This window comes from Camarhynchus parvulus, chromosome 2, assembly GCF_901933205.1.
Source record: "Camarhynchus parvulus chromosome 2, STF_HiC, whole genome shotgun sequence".
Taxonomy (NCBI): domain Eukaryota; kingdom Metazoa; phylum Chordata; class Aves; order Passeriformes; family Thraupidae; genus Camarhynchus; species Camarhynchus parvulus.
Genome location: NC_044572.1, coordinates 129,957,345 through 129,975,695, shown reverse-complemented (window position 1 = coordinate 129,975,695; position 18,351 = coordinate 129,957,345).

Genomic DNA, 18,351 nt, shown 5'->3' with positions numbered 1-18,351 from the left:
GTTGATTGAACTGGTTCGAACACAATAGAAATACAGTTCCAGAGTCTCAAACTTAAAGACAGATTTCCCCTGACTGATGTCTACTACTCCTAACTGTTTTGAGACAGTATTTTTAAATTATTTCTCAGATGTTTCTTCTTTGAATGAAGTGGTCCCATTTGCAGCAGGGAAAGACAAAATACCTTCTTCATTCCCTTGCTGTTCCTCAGCTGCTTTTTCTTGTTGGCTTCCTCCTTCCATTTCACACTCATACCTATCCCTAGCCTGAAACTTCCCTTAAAAGAAGCTCCAGTAAGGAATGTGCTTGAGCACCGCAAAAACCAACCCAGGACCTGCTAAATGTCCCAGAAGCAGCAGGGCAGTGTTCCTGCACTGGCTGGTCTACGCTGGGATTGATGACATGGTAGCATTGTGAAAAACCTTCTCTCATCTTCCAGGTTTAGAGAGAGGCTGTTCTGTACTGACTAGGAGGGGAAAGCAGCTGGAGCCCAGCCAGGCCCTTTGCCAGGGAGCAGGGCAGCAGCACAGGGCCATGCCTGGTGCAGTGGGGTAGGGGAGTGCAGCGGTTGATAGCAGGAAAGGATTTTTCTCAAGGTGCAGCAGCCTAGTGAAGGAAGAGTAAAGAAGTGAGTGGTACACCTTGCACTTGCGGCCTACTGAGCATTTTTTGGAGTCCTCTGCTTGGTGTGATCACCTGATACCTTCCTGATCTATGTATGAGCCCTCAAATCTCACATTTGTGGCTGGTTTTGATTTTATTCATCGTGGGGGTTTTGTTTTGGTTAGTCATTTCTCCTCTGGGGACATCTTGACACTTTGGTCAGCCTGTTAGTGCCCCAGCCAGTCCTGAGCCAAAACTAACAAAAGTTCCCCTCCTCTCCCATTAATTTCTGCTCACAAAAAGGGAGAAAGGGTTGACACCCCAGGGACAGAGGGTTGAAAACCATTCAGACCAAGGCACAGCTATAATTTCAGTCTGTGAATGTGGGTTGTAGAGGAGAAAATCAAGATGCTGTTTCTCCCAAGCCCTGCAGATGGGCCAGTCTAGGGACACACTGGAGAATGTTCTCTTCATATGGAAACATTTCACAGATTTCTACAGACACCGATTCCTCTTCCACAGTCCAAATCCTGCTTTGGTTCAACACCTATGTTTATGCCACAGCCTTAAAGGCCAAGATCTTGACTCAAAGTTGTGCAAAATCTGCCAGTTTTTTGCCTTGAATTCAAGGAAAGAAGTCTTTTCTGCACTTGGGCAAAGGCACTTGTGTTCAGTGATGAGGCTAAGAGATTTGTGCTTGAAACATTCTTGGTAATACAACTTCAAGATGCTTGGCACAGCTCAACTCCTGTGAAAGAATCTGATGCAAGAAAACAGATGAAAGCTGCAACGTGGTTGAAGGGAATTGCAGAGATTGGATTGAAGACAGAATTTGGCCTCTACCACTGAACATTCATGAGGCCAAACATGATATGGAAACTGTTTCAGTAAAATGCACTCCACAGAATCAACATGCCAGGGAGCCTGAACAGCTTCATTTATCACTGTTCCACTGCTGGTGCTTGTCTTTACACAGGGTTTTAACTTTTTTCCATTAAATCCTGTGTATGACTCTGAGTCTCTATTTATTTCTAAGGACGCAGAAAGAAGATGTTCATAACCAAATCTGTGTATAATTTTTTTTTTAAAAAAGAGAGCTGGATGTTTAAAACCCTCCTGACCAGGAACATATGAATTTGAATGTTGTTCTGAAGCCATTGAGGGTGATCACAAAATTGGTTGCTACAGATAGGTGTGGTGAAGAGGAATACGAAATGTTAAAAATACTGTAGTATAAAAGAATGTCTGAGGCAGTACCCTAGCTTTACAAATATGGAGACAACTATGGAAAACTTCAGAGTCTTTACTATCACAGAACAAAGATAGTCAAGGATGTAGCTGCTTTTTCACTCTCCATCCCCATGTCATTAATTTACCCTTTATGTGTTCCTTTAAAGTAGCCCAAATGCCTCTGGTGAGAAGTGTTTTCCACAGTATTTTTCCCATACACTTGTTGAAGGTTGTCCTAAAAAAGATTTCACACATATACATTTATTTTCATATGGAAATCTTCAACTCATGAAGATTTTGCTTTCAACTTTGCTTTCATATTCAGTGTTTATTCTAGTTACACATTTTAAAAGTGATGATAATGATTTGCACCACTAAACAAAGAGCACGTTAGTATTGCAAGCATTTTCCATCCAGCTAAGCTTTCTTTGGAATGTAGCTGTCAATTTTTCCCTTTTTCAAACCCTGAAGGAAGCATCCACATTTATTCAAATAAAAGATCCAAAATCTTGGACTCCTTAGAGCAAAATAAGCCAGAAGGTGGAGTTGCAACTGTAATTATGATCCCTTCAGTGCCTGAGGACAAGGTCTTTAGCTAACTAGATGCATTCCACTGCTACCAATGCAGTCTGTTCATGTTTAAAAATGTTTATTTTGCCCTATCTAGTCATAGCTCTCAGTGTTATTGACAGATATAAGCAACGTGTGCATCCAATAAACATATGAAAAGAATCATTGAAAACAGCCCTTTCTCATTGGTATAACATCAGGTTCAAAGGATCTGTTTCATAAACTACTAGCTATTCTCTTATTTGATGTAAATGGCATCAATTTAATGCTTATCTCACACTAGCAATAGTTTTTAAGTTGTTTTAGAATTGTACATGTACTTAAAATAGAATTAATCAGATCAATTTTACATATGAAAATTCACAAATTACAGAGATCGGGGAATTGTTGAGATCAGAGAAAAAGGGAGACTGTGCAATCCAGGTTATAAGCAGATTGTCCTGAGAAGAAAGGAGGGAAATACTACAAAGCTACAGTGCCATGAGGACATTTTCTTCTATCAGCTTTCCACTTTCTGTGCAGTGGGCTCTGGAGAGAGTCTGCTTTTAGCTTCACTTGCACTTAAAACCATTCTAATGTTCTTTGCTACAAGTAAATATTATTAAAGATAGAAAAAAGCTTTAAGACTGCACTCTGAGAAATACAGCACAGTGTAACTCTGACTGCCCATCATCTCCACTTTTTTAGTTTGAAATTATTGGGGATTTTTTTCATGGAATGAAAAATCTTTGGCATTATCCATTGCACCCTCCTATCAAAATGTGGTCAGCAGAGCTCAAGAGTGACTGGCTTAATGCCATAAAAATTAGCCCTTGTTTGAAATGTGAGAACATTGTCTTGTTGTAGGCATTCAAAAATGTCAAAATTTTTCTCTGTCATTTACCTATTGCCCTTTGACAAAATTCATGCCACAGATCTGAGATAAGCTGTTTGGGTGTAAAACGAGTGTGGTACTGGACCTACAATAAAGGAACTGAAAATTATAAATTATTTAGACAACGATGAAACAATTTTATAATTCTGCTATACTACATGTTACTCAGCTCCTCCAAAGGCTTGGAGGTTCTGCATGTGTGCATGCAATGCAGGAGGGTGCATGTGTGTGCATGCGCACATGTGAGTTGTATCTATATGGGCTTCTCGTGGCAGTGGAGTTTTTTAAATAACAAGCTCCAAAAAGCTACAGCACATGTGTGTTCCTCAAGTTAAATGAAAAGAGCATTCCAGCCCCTTCAGGTGTAGTAGGCTGGAGACAACAGATGTGACCTGGATGGTGACAGAGCTCAGCCAGAGGAAGGCTGGGCTTGACCAGGATCCTCCGTGGCACATGGGGGTTGGGAAGCCAGCTGGTTGGATGTGGGGAGGAGGGGACTTGAGTGTGCATGTGCATGTGCATGTCTCACCTGGGTGCCCTGCAGGAGCAGCAGCCAGGGCAGCAGAGCAGCAGAGCCCTGCCAGGGGCCCAGGCTGGAGCAGCACGGCTCTATGGAATACACACTGCACTACAGACTCAGGCTTGGAAACTCTGAGTAAGAAAAATGCCTGTTGTTTGTTTCTGCTGCATTCAGAGAAACAGGATTCTGAGTACATGCTTTGTAAATAAACCAAAGACATTCCTGACTCCTATCATCAATTTCTCCTCCTAATGGAAAAAATCCAGCAAGTTTCCACTCTGTGAATAGGGGCAATATTATAAGCATGAACACGAGGCCAAGTCAAGTGTTGTCCTCACTTATACTGGTACAGCCCAACTCACATCAGTGCAGGGAAAATGGTTCCTCCACAGAAGACTCAGAGAGATACTTTCTCTCATGTTTGAATTTCCAAACTCAAAAAGCTGGATGTGGAGGGATCAACCATGCTCATTCCTTTGGCTGGAAACAGAGTTGCGCTTCCAACAAAGAGAGTAGAATTTGATTTCTTTGAAAAGTTTTAATTTATGGACCAGCATTTTTCTAGTCCTGAATGCATGGAGTTAGTTTGCTCAAATCCCTTCTTCTTCAGCCTTCCCAAACGAAAAGCAGCTCTCACATTGCCATACCAGGTTGCCTCATGAGGAGGTGTAAGACCTGACTTTTCAGTGCTATGAAGTCTTTTGGGTAACATGTAGTGGGCACTCAGTTTCTGATGGTCAAAAGTAGTTTTCCATAAGTGCAGGTCTTTGGAAAATACATTTATATATCTTTATATTAAATATATAGTGTGGTATCTATTTTTGTTATAAATACTATAACTGGAGGGAGAGATAAAACAGTTCTCCTATATGGCAAGCTTGACTCATGCATGGTTCATGAACAGTATGATTTTAAAAGACCTTGGAATAAGTGTAACTGCTGGCCACATACATCCTTTAGGATTGCAGGATTTTTTTTGACAATGCATCCTCTATATCAATGCCATGTTACAGTTAAGCACTAGCAGAAGCCTTAACATTTTCTACCGTCTGTTAAAAAGTCGCCTTTGAAAAATCACCTTTATTCCAATAAAAACATTGCATTTAAAGTCTTCTAGCTTTTCCTCCAGGGATACTGCAAGTAAAAAATTGCAAATGGGGTTGAGTGCAGCCATTTACAATTATATAAGGGGTTAAACTGTGTAACAGCAGGCAGGGTTGTACCAAAGGTGTTCATGCAAGAGCCCCAGCCACTCTGATCACAACTTACAGGAAGACTGGGGGGAGAATGTAGAGGAGATATTTGGTGCTGGATCAAACAGATTGTCCACAAAGACTTTCACTAACCCTTTCACTTGCACAAGAGAAGTCATACTGCAACAGTAGGGGGTCCTGACTGCTGCAGCAGCACAGGTGAAATAGTTAAGCTAGTGATAACTAGACTGTGAACTGGAAGATAGTCTTGTCAGTCTTATCACTTTCATTTTCAGGAACCTACCTCTAAACATGATTTCTTTCTTGGGATATCTTGCAGAAATAGGGCAGCAACCAAGAAAGCACACAGTAGCCCAAGTGATATAAAAGAATGGCCAGAGGGAAATTTCTTGGTTGCTGCCTCTACAAAACCACAGAAGTTAGAAAGACACAAAAGATGTCACTATGTCCTGGGAAGGAAAAGAAATAACATCTCTAAGAAAGACAAATTCTTACAAGGCATTTGGTCTGTAGTAATAAACGAGAAGGGAAAAACAGCCACAAATTTAAAAAATCATGGTTCTAAAGGAAGGTGACTTCAAGGTCCAGATAAACAATCAGAATAAAGGAGTGACTGTCCTTCTGGTCTCATGACTTCTGTGTTCCTGAATGTGTGGTGGCCCAGACTGAAGAAATGGAAAGGATGGGCTTTTTTTAAAAAGTAGACAAAGTGAAAGCTGGAGGAGGTGACAGGAGATGCATGGTAGGTCTATGACTCGCTAGCACAACATTGAGTTCTACATATCTCTTTCTGGTAGGAGATTGTCCAGTGATGAAGTGTAGAGAAACCAGGGAAGGAAATTAAAGCCAAAGCCTGGAAGAACCCTTCAAAAGTCAGTAGGGAAACATAAGGAGTTTCCAGAGGACTTGTTAAAAAAGTGATTGCAGAATTGAGTGAATCACAGAAGACAGAGAAGACAAGAAATAAGATGACAGGATTACAGTGAGGTGCTCCAATTGCTGAGGTGAGAGAAAAAGCATGGAGTTGGGAAGAACAGTCCAAAAGGAGTAGGACTTAAGCGAAGGAGATAGGGATGGGGATTTACAAGGTCTGAAAATACTTCGGAGATACAGACCCCACTTACCCACAGGGTGTTTGTGCAATTGATGAAGTGCAAGTCCAGCTACACCCCTGCCTCAACACCTCCCAGCCAGCCAAGGATTTGTCCACTCAGCTGGACTGATAACCACCTCCCAGCAATGGAAATCCCACTGCCTGCTGGGTGCCCTCTTCCTCCCACCCCAGCTGCTCCTGGTCCCACTCGCTCCTGTGCACAGGCTCTGGTGCTTACCCAGCCCTGCATTAAGCCCGAGTAGAACTAACCCAACAAAGCAAATAGTTTTCCACCAGCTTAGTGTACTATTAAGCAATACTTTAAATAGCAAAGAAAATACATGGGATGACATATGGAGACACTTTCCCACAGAGGCATTAAAGGGAGTTTAGCACAGTGCTTAGTTTCAAGACATATGAGTATCTTTGAAGTCTGTAGCCCCACCTTTACTACTGCTTGCAGTCTCAGAATACCAGATGGAGAGCAGGATGGATACGCAGAACCCAGTGTTTACTCTGAGCAACAAAATAAAAAGGCTACAATGCTTAAAATGTCAGAGACGCACAGAAGCATGTTATTTCTGCATATACTAAAAGCTATGCAAATTGAAATAACAAGTTCTCATCACACTGTTAAGCCCCTTATGTGTTTAACCAAAATTGCAAGTGCATCAGCCAGGTGTATTTGGTCACAGCCATAACATAAGAGATCAGAACTGTGGAAATAAAAGCTGTACCACAAAAGACAGCAGCGCAAGGCAACATCCAGTTGTGATAAGGCTGCCTGGCAGTCCCTGCAACATCCAGGTACTGTTGGATCAACGCTGGGCTTTGGACTGCATGCTACTGGAAAAAAAAATCCTAAAATCTTAGGAAATGCTTCATCCTAGCAGTAAAAAATGCTTTTTGGTCATGCATGCACAGATTTAGATTGGGGGTGTAGAGTTATTTATTCTAAATATGAAATTGTCATTGGATTTTATGGGAGTATAATAGAATGTTAACAGTGCAAACTACTAATAGTATTAACATATAATGTAATTATTCCCCACAGAAGGATGAAATTAATTTAATGATGAAAGTGTAGGCATGGAGGCAGCTACACACTGCAATAATACATTTGTATACAGACAACAGCCAAGACACACAAGGACTCCATTTTTATTCCTTCCTCCATTTGTGGAGGAAGGAGTAAAAGCCCAGCATTTCGCTCTCTTGGCTCTGTGTTTGCTCACAGAGCAATCACTGATTTTAGCCTTATCCAACTCACTGTTCAGCCTCACCTCAGTGTTCACTGTCAGCATTTGAATTTTCAAGACTTTGTAATGCTGCCTGTTCATCGTGAGCATGGTAGGGTACACACTTGAGCTCAAAAGGAACTATTTGTTTGGACAGCTAGGTGACACTTGTCACTCAGCTTTCTGGCCAGATTTTAGGAAGGGCAGGCAGCCAGGGTACACACACTGAGGCCAGCTCTGTCGCACCTGTTCCTGGGTTGGGAGGGCATGGCCATAATGTGATGCTGACCCAGCTTGTTCAGGTTCACAGCATTTTTGTGGAAGAAGGAGACGTTTGGAAGCTCTGATCTCCCCAGTTGCAAAGCCCATGCACCTGCGGTGTGGGGGGGGCCAGCCTTCCCAGGTGCAGCCAATGTGAAGTGTACAGGCAACAGAGAGAAAGGTCCACACAATTTGTGGAGAAACCACAGCCAGGGTGCATCTGAGCCATTGTTGATGGCAGAGCCAAGGAGGAAAGCCGGGAGCAGAGCTCTCTTTCAGGAGAAAACTCCCTGGCAGTGCTGGCCAGTGATTCCATGCAAAGTTGTTGCATACTGCTGCACAAGGTTCAGGGAAGCTATTTATTCTTTGTAAATAAGCAGGATTGCACCAGAGAATTACCATCAATCTCCCATCCACAGGAAACACCCAAAAAGGCCTTAGATGCTGTCTCACATCTAAGGCTACAACAGTGGAGCTGGTCCAGTTTCTAACATCCTGAAACACAGAGCTGGACACTGTCCCACCCTGCTGGCACAAGGAAGGGGCTGTCCTGTCTACAGTAGCCTGGCTTGGCTCCAAGACCCCACATGTAGGGTTAAATTCCCAGGGAGGTTTTGGGGATCTGACAGTTCAAGGCAGGAACTTCAGGGTAGGTCTTGTTGAAATACTCACCCCTTGCACAAAAATTGGATCATCTGCCTTGAGTAGCTTTAATATCGTTGATATTTGAACACAATCAGAGGTGACAGGTATGATAAATCTCTTTGGAACAGCCTTACCTGAGAGAGAGAGGCCAGGCCCATCCTGCAGGTGCCTCACACAAGCAGTCCTGAACTACTTCTCTGGGGGTCAGGTTTTGTCTTTGATTAAGGTGAGCAGGATCTCACCAACAATAACCTTGCCTTCCTGTGAAGCAAGGCAAGGTAATGAAATTCACAGCTCTCCTGGCCTGGCCTGGCCAAAAACATAAAATACTTCAATGCGAAGTGGTACATGAAGGCAGCTTAGGGCAGGAAAGGCAGAAGTCCCATCTAGGATCCAAACCACAGATGGAAAATGCATGGGCAAAATACAATCACTTATGCTGATCCACTCTCATTGGCATGCCAAACTCTTTGGAAAAATTATGTGGGATCTTTGTCATGAATGACAACAGCTGATTTCACATCTTATCCCAAAAGACTCCACTAAAGATCCTGAGGAATTTCTTAAGTAACCACATATGTTGAACTGTTACTTATCTTAATGAAAAAAAGACAGTCACTTAACAGAAAGATATCCAGAGATGAGTTCACGCTATGGATTATACAATATGTATACACACCCCCACCTCAAAAAAAAAGAAAAAAAAATTCTAATTTACACTAGCACAAAAATTTCCATCTGAAAATGCTAAGTGTAATTGTTTCCCATCATTTGAAGGAAGTCCTGGCTCCACTGAAGTCATGGCAAAGCTCCCACTGACTTAAAATGAATCAGGATTTAAACCTTTGCCTTTAAGAACATGCCGAATTATTTTCAAATTTTCTTTTAAAAAATTTGAAAGAAAAATCTGCTTGTATTTAAAAGTTTTGATGCCAAGTTTTTTCCCAGAGTGAATTACTTCAGCCTTGATATAAATCTATCAAAATAGGTTTAAAATATGTAAAGATGAACACACCCTTACAGAATAGCCCTGGTCTCTTCAGCTCAGGTTCATGCAATAGAACAATAAAGTGAATAAAAGAGAAAAGATAAAATAAAAGAGAACAGATAAAAAACTGAACATATCATATCCAATTTTATGGATATAATCTGCAATTTAGAGGTATTCAACATGCTGTTGTCGTAAGTATTTCATAGGAAAAACATTTATTTCCTGGGCTTCAATTTTATTTAGGTTCCCCATTCAAGAAATAGAATTAATCTATTACCTCATGTAAAATTAATTTATTGCAAATACTTAATCTGAGGAAAAAAGGCACCTTTTCAATTTAATTTAATTTCTTGCATAATACAAGCAAGCTGACAGATTAAAGGTCAATTGTCCCTGTATCCAGTTTTTGGCAATTTTAAACCATTGCTTTAAAGACAAAGTATAAAGCCAGGACAAAGGTAGAAGTATCAGGTCAGCATCTCCTAAAATGCAATAGATGAAGAAAGATCATTTAAAGATTTTATTACTTCCACAAATTCAATTGAGATTTTTCTTAATCAGTTCTGTATTTGACAATATTGTCCTGTGGAGATCAATGAACTAACACTGCAGTTTGATGTTAGCGTGGATCATGTTGAAAATTCTACTTTAATAAAATATTTGGATCCTTTCCATTGTAATCTTGATTCATTTGCAGTAGCACTAATCAAGAAAATTTTCTTCTGTACTTTCACATTCAAATAGAGAAACAGCTAGTGTCTTTTCACTCCATCTGAAAGTTAACCAAGCTCCCAAACCCAAAATAATATCCAAACAAGTTATGCAGTTTTCCCAGATGAATTTGCACAGCTCACTGATCACTGCAATAATAGTAGGACATGATGGCAATACAATTCTGCTCTATTAGTTACAGGGATACCAAAGGGAAAAAAAGTAAGACTCAGTACTGCAGAATGCTGTAGAAATGATTTCTTTACTTTCTGATTATGATTAAATCTTGGTGTGCTTTGAAATCCCTAATGTGTAATGCAAACCAGGATTTGGGGTGTTAGGAATGCATCCCCACCCTTCTTCCAAAACGTTCTGTAAATTAACATCTGCAGACCCCAAATCCTTGAGTGGAGTGGGAAAGGAAGCAGAGGAAGGCAGGGAGTGGAAGAGGGAGAGGAGGGGGAGAGAGAGAGAGGAGAGAGATTAGAAGCACTTTTCACCTCTTGGTCCCGTCAGTGTGCTCAACGCCGAGAACCGTGCTTCAAATCCGGTGTTATCGTTAGGCCTGAGTCAAAGGAAGTGAAATAGTCTACTGAGAAAACAGTGGAAAAAGTAAAGGTCCTGAAGAAGTAAGTGCTGCATGTTGAAACGTATGCATGTCACACCCCATTTGTCTTTCATATTGGAGAATAAAGCAGCCTGTCCCGCAGCAGTTATTATACACCATATTCTTTATTTTAAAAATGCAAGAAATTTGGCACAAAGAACAAAAAAAAATCAACTGATGAAAAGCATTTATGTCATGGTTTAAATTAAGACCTTTGTAATGCAAGAATTACATCAGCAGTGGGCTTAGCTTAATGAAAATAAGACAGTGTTTTTAAAGACTATGAACGAACAAATCCCCTCTGCTTTCTGAAAGAGACAAAATGCAGATAAAGACAAATAGATAAATTAAGCTGAAATCAGAGCAAATCACACTTTGATACCTTTAGGAATTACTGAAGTTTCTATTCCACTGACAATTCTGGGTCAACGAAGTCAAGAGAGAAGTTATTTTATATTCAAATGTGGATTTGAAATATTGTCAGGGGATATTAGGTATTACAAAGTCTCTTCAATATTGTCATTGCATGAACTTTGGTTAAGATTAATTGAAATTTCAGATTGTTTTCTCTTTTGATGTGTTTTTGTTTTGGGGTCCACAAGAATGAAAAGAGTGAATGTTCTACATTATCAACTATTTAAAATGTTTATTAGCATATTATTTTGATATAATTATAGTTAAAGGTTTAATTAAAAATCATTTTGAATGAGAAGAAGTGAATTAATATAAGCCATTTGGGGCTAGCAATGATGTAGTATTGATTTGATTAATGTGAAAATCTACGGGTGGAGGTAACAAAAAGGAAGTGAAGTCTCTGCTCTTTGATGTGTATTGTTTGATATAAATTTTGTCTTCTATTCTTTGTGCACACTTTTATCTTTATCGGTGTGTTGAATGGCTAATGCAAATATAAGCAGCATTTTTTCTGATGCAAAAAGAGCATTGTAAAGCAAGATAAAATACTGGTTTCTAGTAGAGATAAGAATAGAGTTCAAAATCTAGACAGAAAACTTTCTATTGTCATATGGTGAGTATAATAGTATATTATTTTTGTATTTCTATACTGCATTGATGAGACAGGAAGCTGCAAAGCAATTGGATCAGGTCTATGTTTTGCTGTTCTTGATGACAAATGCAACTGGTTCAGTCACAAAACATCATATATGTTTTGGGTGTGTGTGTCTCCAAATAAACATATGTGTTATCTACCTTCTATAAAAATACCATAGGCAACTGAAAAAAGTTAATTTAATTATCTCATTCTTCGGGGTGGGTGGGGAAGGGGGGGAAAGGGCAGTATTTCAATGCTCTGTTACTTTTTGTGTATGAACTAAATATGAACTAACCATCAACATATTGCAAAATGAAGTTATATTAAATATTTGGGGATAAAAAGAAATGAGATGGGCATGCACAGGGCAGAATGGGTACCAACATTTATATTTTATAAGCATGTTTTTTTTCATGTATTATTCCTGAACAGTGTGATCAAGCCACTGGCAGTATCAAGATGATGATGAATATTAACACATTGCTAGTCAATCTGGTTTAAAGATTTTCTGAATTAGTTATGAAGAATAAATTATTTCTTATCTGGGCAAAACTAGCTATCCAAATCTTGAAAGCTCCTTCAACCTAACAACATTTCTTTATGTGTCTGTTGGGGTTTCCAGGAAGACAGTCCCTTCTGTGATAAAACAAACTTTGTTCTCGGTGCTGCCTCAGTAATGAAAAAATGAGCAGCAGAGGATTTCTTAAAAAAAAATTATGGCTGTATTTTAGAAAATATTTGTCATCTTTCACTTCCAGAGAACTTCTGATATCTGTTTAATTTTGAAAAAGTGCAGTTAACAATTCACTTTCATTTTCCCCTTCTTTTGTTGTGGAAATGAAAGGGTGAAGGGAAGGGGTGAGGAAAGACAGGGCCTGAATCTGCAGCCAGAGCAAGTCAGCAGCCAGGGCTGGTGTCGGTGAGCCCTGCTTGGAAGCAGCAGCTGCAGGACTGGAGCTGATGCTAAAGGTGATCTGGCATGCAAGAAGGAAGAGAGATAAGAGTGTTGGATTTGCTGCTCCTTTTATGTGTGGGCACACACACACACACACACACACACACACACACACACACACACACACACACACACACACACACACGTTTCCTATTGATCAAATACAACCCTTTCTCTCACAATTGGTGTCTCTCAGGGAGGACTCAGAAGGCTGTTAGGGTTCTGCCCACTCCTTGAAAAATGGCATACAATACAGTCTTTACCAAGAATCCTTCCTTCTTGCTAAGTATTGTTTTCGAGAAATTTAGGTGGTAGGTAATGAAACAAAACAACTTTAAGCTGTCTTAACTTAAAAAAAAAAAGGGTTTCTTCCAAGAATTCTTTTCTCTTTGGGTTCTGTAATGTCATGACAGATATCTTGTGCTTGCATCATCTCTAATATCCACAATCCAGAAAGTAAAGGGGATCAGTACCTACCTTCCTTGCAGCAAAAAGGAGGAAAATGCCAGTCTCCTTTTATTCAAGAGAAACCCAGGCAATAGATGAAAAGACTCTAACATCTAAACCATAGATCACCTTGAGCAAAAGCTGATGCCAGCATTGGTGTTCTCTAATGGGATGGCAGCTGTGAGCAGTGGGGACAGAGGCTGGGGTGGGAGGCAGAGAAGGTTGGTTCCCATCCAGGATTTCCTCCCCTTTTGTGCAGAGCGGTGTCTGCGCGCTGCCCTATTGCTGTAACACTGCGGTCCTTGCACGTGCAGCGAGTAAGACCAGCCTTTCTCATTGGGAAATCAGCTACTTCTGTTCTGCCAAAGGACTTGACTTGCTGCTTATGAAAAGATAATGGCTTTTCACCCAGTCACTGCTAGGTGGGTTTGAGCATTAAACTGCTCTCCTGACCCGCTGATGTTTCCGAGCTTTCAAAGCACTTCCCCAGACATAACGGGCACCAACATGAAAAACATTTGTACCAAGGAACTCTTTCTTGTGGGCAAGGTTCTGACAGCTGAGTATGGCAGGCAGGATCCTGAGTGTGGTGTTTCATGCTGTTGTTTACGAAGTAGATATTGCTCCTGATGCGCTAAATCAAAACAGCAGGTCTTAAAATGTGGTCAACAAAACATGATTTCTGAAGAGCTGGCTACTCACCTGGTACTAAATTCCTTCCTTCTGCTAACTGCAAAATTGCATTAGACACAGATAAAAACCTATTAAAGATTTTCCTTACATTAATTTTCTTAATATTAGTTTTCCATGTCGGCAAGGGTTCTCATTACCGCAAATATGCTGTGCAACTGCGGGGCCAGATCTGCACCGCAACTGCTATCTATTAAGGTATAAGCCACATCATGAAAATATTAGAGAATGTCTGCATTTAAAATGGCTATCTCCTGTTTAAAGCAGATTTATACTAATAGGAATTCTCAGCCTGAAGTGTGTTGGGAAAACAAGGGATCCCTAAGAAGCTTGGTGTGGAGCTGATGATCGCAGGGCCACTCTTTGGAAAAGTGTGCGCTCATAAAGGGTTTGATGGGAGGCAGAAGCTGAGCGGAGTCACGGGGCTCGCTCCGTCGGACGACAGGAATCTGTGTTTGCAAAATGGCCGTGCAGGCAGCCCTGGGAGGGTGGAAACTTCACCTTGGTATGAGCCAGGCGGAGAAGCTCACCAGCCAACCTTATCTAAACATGTCCTCTTTTTTTCCTAGAATACGGCAAAAGGTGCTGCAGCTTTAGACTTCAAAGTTTTAAAAATTATTTGTGATTAATCCACCTCTGTTACAAGCTCTAACAAGAACTCTGCCCATGCTGTAAAAAGCCACTAATAAGACTATCTTGACTCTAGAGCCCGGCAGACGCCCTCTTTGATGAACAATCAGCACCACCTTCCCCAGCTGCATGGTCAAATTACAATAAATGATAATTAGCAAATTAAAACTTACACAGTCTTCCTGCCTGCTTGAAAGGGAAAAATTGGTTACAAATGTACTTATGAATTGCTAAACTGAACTTTATTGCATCACAGATGTGTGAATTTTTTTCCAGAGAAAAAGAATAGTCAAACTTTATCCTTCTCAGCATCTAAAGTTGAGCTTCATACACAGATGCATACTTACACACAGGCAAATTTTTGCCCTTCCATCTCCAATGATTTCAATCTTTTAATTTGTAATTGTCCTGACACATTCCTGCTTCCGTTTATTTTAATTGTCTCGGATTGTGACTCCTATTTGGAAACTGAAGCACTTGAACTAATTCAAAAGTACTTTCTGAAAGAAATATCCTTCTGTGCAGCATTTTGTAACACTGCTGTTGTAACATATTACAAATTGGTGTTGTCAGACCACCATAACAGTGACCACCACTTCCCTGCTCTGCCCTTCTGAAATGTTTACTTTATCCTAAAAAAAGTATCTCATTAAGCCTCATGATCAGTCTCATTGCATAAATAAATTGTGTTGGGTTTCTAACAAGGCTATTGAAGCACAGATGGGTTAAATGAGTTGTTAAAAGCCACACAGTAGCTGCATTTTTATTGTAAGGGCTAGCTTGTAGGGTAGCTTCACTGATTTAAAATATGAACAAAGGAAAGAGAATCCATATGAAAAACAAATGAAAAAAATTCACCCTCTGTGGACAAATTTCTGCTGAAAAGGATATGCACAGTGATCAAAGCAAATTTTAAAGAATGAACGTCTGGAAAAAAAAAAACTTTAAAAGATGTTTTAGTTATAATAACGCAGTTATCCAAATGTCAGTGAATTTGATCAAAGCTGATCTACAGAGCTCAGGTTTAGCATTAGGTGAGTCATTTTCTTTTATTAGTGATGCTTTTTCATTCAAATGGGTAAAAAGGTGAGAGTTTGAATATGTTGAAGGTTTCATTGGCTTACAGTAGGGACAGACAAATGAGGCCCACCTAGTTTTACAATCTGGCCCACAGCTACTTTGTTTTTAATAAAATGCAGCATATTGAAAGGGCATGTCTCAACATGTCTTGACCCATCCAAACTGGATCAAGATGGAGAGTCCCATATTGAAACCAGTCCACTCCCAGGATGGTGCCTATTCTCCTCAGGGAGTGGGGAGAGTCGCTACCTAGCCATGGGGCAGACACCAGCCAGCCTTGCTCCTACCAGCCATGCACCCATCCCTCTCCTGACTGCTTTGGGAGGAAGATATTCTCAGGTTTCAGTGCTGCAGGGAGTCCTGGTAGTTTATTTGACCACCTTGACCAGCTTTTATACTACCACAGACTGTCTACATTACTGCTGAGAGCAGTGTGGAAACCAAAGTGGTGTTAAGTCCTCAGGGGCAGCTTGCAAAGCCCATCCAATTTTGGGACCGGGATTTTCTCCTGCCTAGCACTCCAAGCACCTGTGAGAATAGTCCCTGGAGCTCTCCAAGGAAAAGGGAAAAGGCACTGGTGAAAACCCTAATTTCTCCTCTCGTGAACTCTGAACAGCACCCATCATTGCCTCGAGGAGCATTCCAGGGTGCCTCTTCTGCTTCCTGGCAGAGGAAACACCTCAAAAGTAGGTTTTAAAATAGAGTCACCTTCCTAATCATCTATATTTTGCCTGGAACACTGTAAGGTGCTTGGGAGTTTGTTGGGACATTTAGACAGCAAACTGTGTGAAGACAGGACCTGGGTTTCCTGAGCATCACTGGGAGGATGTTCACTTCAACAAGACCCTCATGCTCCATTAATCTCAATGCTATTAGAAAAAAACAGCATTAATAGCAGTGTTAAAGCTGAGGGCTTGGAGAGCTGCTACTTTTCACAGCTTGCGACTGAAACTGTGCAAATGCACTTTACAGAGCGTTCTCTCATCTGCAATTTCCTGTTGCTGAAACCTGAAGAATTTTAGTCAAACCGGGTTTCTCCCTGCAAGTGGCTGTGAGGCAAAGGCCAGTTGAGCGCAGAAGCTCCCATGCCATTCCCTCGCCTGAATCAGGATTTTTACAGTGGGGCTATTAGGGAAATTAATCTTTTAATTAATTAATTAATTAAAATTAATTAATTAATCTGTGCTCCAGAGTTTAGAGAGACAGCCAACTGCAGGACAAGGAGTCACCAACCTACAGTTAGTTGCTCTGTGGTGGCAAGTGTCCACCTGCACCCTCTTACATACAGTACCTTGTAGCAAAAGTCAGGTATCTTATTCCCTGTGGGTGAGGAAAATTGAGTTTGCATTTGTGAGGGGATTAAAGAATACTTTAGAGCAGTTTCTGGGCAGTACTTGAGGGGCTGAACTTCCACATCCCCTGTTTTGCCTGCAGTAACTTGTTCATGAGCCCACATTCTCACTTCCCAGTTGGCAAACCTTGTTGAAGTAGACAAGCAGGTGCTTCCTATGCAAGGATAGACCTGGGCAAAGGCAGCAAGGTCCCCACCTATAGCACTCACTCCCATGTCATAAACCTGGCTCATTTGAGTTTACTGGGTGATTTTAGGGAACTGAACATGTTGTGCACCCCAGAAAATCACAGGACCACACAACTGCATTGCAGATTATTTTTTCATTAAAAACTCCGTGTGTCTAGAATTTGTTTTTTGTTTTAAGTAGGCAAATGAGACTCAGAAAAATGTGAGGTGCCCACAGCTGAACGACTTAAAATGTGGTTTTAACCTTTTTAATGGGAGTTTGAAAATATGAATCATGACAAAGCTACAGTTGTAGCTTGGCAGGAACATTACATGTGATAGTGTGAGCTGCCACATATCTCTTAAAACAGCATTAATTTCAAGACCAAATTCTCATGAAATAAAATTAGAGGATAATAACAAAAGAATTTGGTGAGGATCTGACCCAATCACCCAGATTTGTTCAGTCATATATATAACTGAAATCCTTTCAAATGTTTCCTTGTTTTCCTAGAGTTTTTCTGTTGCAGTTCCTGCCCAAGATCAGGCCATCATTTCCTCCGTGGAGTGGGAAAAGAAGACCACAACATGGAAATGAGAGGCAGAGTCATGGGGTGCTTGTGTGCTTAAATGATTCATGCCAGCAGAACCAGCTCCTGGACTAAATCAGCACTGGGTTTACACTGTACCCCAGCCAGGCGTCCTTTAAAGGACTCTGGAGGTCACGGCACCCTGCAGGCAGGTGCACTGCATTTGCATGGCCCTCGCAGGCAGCCTGGGGCTGGAGCTGCCCATGAATCCCATCTGCCATGACAGCTGGGCCTCAGGGCCTTCCAGAAGGGCCCCCGAGGGTTTGCCTTCCCGCCAGCCTGCTTCCCATCCCAGCGTGCGGCAGACAGGGCAGTGCGCAGGGAGCCTCAGGGCTGCTGGAAGTATTCATTAGGGCTGTCCCCAGGGCTGGCTCCAGGGACACTCCGGCAGGCAGCCCGGGACCGTAGGCTGTGTCAGGCTGCTGGTGACACACCGAGCGCTGAGCGCTGCTGCCCAGCTCAGCTGTGGGGCCCGGGCAGGACAGGGTGCCTCACAACCTGGGAGCATTCACTGTGCTTGCCGAGTGCAAGCCCCAAGATTAAGATAATCCAGCTGTCTGCCTATGTTTATCAAGAAAAAGAATTTACAATGTTTGAATAAAGGGACTACGATATAGCAATGAAAACACCTAAAGCATGCCACTTGTGTGGAAGACACTAAGCCTGAAGCAGCCGGGCCCACTGCACGCAGAGGCCCAAGCGCGATCTCTGGGGTTGTGCTCAGCGTGGCACACGGAGGCCAGGCTGCTTTGAAGGCAGGCAAACTTGCATTAACACGATGGGAAGGAGTAGCTACATTCTAGCGCACCAGTGATCCATGCAAATTGGGTCACC